The sequence below is a fragment of the Coffea eugenioides genome, chromosome 1 (assembly GCF_003713205.1).
Source record: "Coffea eugenioides isolate CCC68of chromosome 1, Ceug_1.0, whole genome shotgun sequence".
Lineage (NCBI taxonomy): Eukaryota > Viridiplantae > Streptophyta > Magnoliopsida > Gentianales > Rubiaceae > Coffea > Coffea eugenioides.
The window spans coordinates 34,352,660-34,354,689 of NC_040035.1; the positions used below are offsets into that span (position 1 = coordinate 34,352,660).

Genomic DNA, 2,030 nt, shown 5'->3' on the forward strand with positions numbered 1-2,030 from the left:
TGTCTCACTCCATGAATTCATGGAGGTAAGCTGCCATAGACACAAGTAGAAAAGTCTTTAACTTGTTTTTCCTATAATTACATTGACAAGAATTTTCAAAAGATAGCAACATGTTTGTCCTTATATTTCTTCCTCAGCACTAAATTTGAACCACTTCTTTGCCATGCACAACTTCATTAACAAATACCAAGTAATCACATAAACATTCATCAAAATAATTTCCAAACATAGAGTCTTGGTGACTATAGTCATTATAAACACCAAAAAATTCTAATATAATTAGGCACATAACCACCAAAGCTAGCAACATTAGCGGAACTTATAAGGCCGCTGCATGGTGGGAATTTTCTCCACAACCAAAGGAAAGATAGAAATTCCAAAAGCATCCCTAACCTATGCAAGAAATTTGCTAACGATATCATGTCTGTATAGCTCATATACGAAAGACCAAGTGAAAAAGCAGTTCACAATAATATCAATAGCCAAGGTGTATTGAACCATGTTGACATTACTTTAACAAATTTAAGCAAGAATCCAATCTCAGTTGTTCCTTCAACCTGCTCAACTAAGTTTCAGCCAATTGCTAATAAAACAGCTCCAATTTCAATCCAAATTTTCAACCATTTACCTGAAATCATTTGTGTTGCATAACTCATAAGACATGTATCCAGTTTCTCATGAACTTTATTCAACAAATATTGGCACATTGATAGCTACAAGGGGTATAATATAGTCTAAACAAGTCAAAATAACAACACACAGAAGTGCTAGAGGAAAAATCTTTTGTGACTTATCAACTTTACCTGTGATAGTACTAACATCTTCCTAAAAAATGAGGTTCCAAAATAGTGTATTCAAAAACAAAATTCCAATCTTTTACACCACTCTTTAGGCCTAAGTTGATTTGTGAGGATGGATTTGTGGAGTTGCTATCAATGATATTAATATAAATGATGCTAGTGAGATTATGCCTAAAACAACTACTATATACCCAACCACATAAACCTGTATCATTATTATAAAAAAAGTACCATGAGTCTTGGTATTTTGGAGTGTAAGTATAATTATTGTTATGATCTTAATTTTTATTATTCTAATTATGCCCTTATTTTTTATGATGGAAGTTTCATATTATACTCTTTTTAGTTTTTAATTTATTATGATGATTAAAATTCATTATGTCATATCTTTTGATTTAAAAGAAAATAATGGTTGATGACAAGAAAAAAATGTTAAGCATTAGAGACTAAGTAGGATTGGATCTTTGTTTTCTATTTGTCCAAAATACCCTTCTCCCTAAGAATTAGATTTATTGAATTTCAATAATAGCAATAATTGTGGCAATTAGGAAAAACAACTGTAACCTTAATTAAATTAATTTGAATTATGAAGACAATAAACAAAATATAAAACTTCAATTAGAACCAATAGTAGTGGTAGGCTTGATGAAAAGATGGGGCGGTTTTCTTCAGATAATCAATGTAGAGAGCTGGAAAGGTAGCAATGTTGATGACACCACTGAGAAATTTTCATATTTCCATGAGAGAAACCTAGAAGGGGCCAAAAGCGTGATCAGCCAAGATGACAAAGTTACCATTTCCAAGATAGGCAACAAGGAGCTCAACTATGAATTGATGAGAGTTTCAGAAGTATTCCAGATAAAGGAAAAGATGAGAAAGCCAAGAATGGTTACTAAAGGCCCTTTGCAACTTGAACTATAGGCTATTCCCTAAATGGCAGATATGAGTCTCTTCATGACCCTATTCCAACCAGAAACCACAATCTAACAACAAATACAAATTAATAGAACAATCCAACTTTCCGAGAACCTATGCTCAAGTAAAACAAAGACATTAGAGAGAACTATATCTGTACTAAGCCAAGTAGCAAGCTCTACTGATTGCACCACAAACATTGAAAGACCAAATTGCCCATAATATGGTAGATGAAAATTAGTGAATAATAAGCCAACCAACTACTTTTTACATACGAAAATCTTAGACTAAACAATATACGACGTAAGCAAAAAG

The 2,030-nt window shown here is 32.3% G+C and overlaps 1 pseudogene; it reads right to left on the reverse strand.

Moving 5' to 3' along the window:
* Positions 1-251: 251 nt before the first annotated feature.
* On the reverse strand, positions 252-1,014 carry LOC113771002 (annotated as a pseudogene).
* Positions 1,015-2,030: the final 1,016 nt, after the last annotated feature.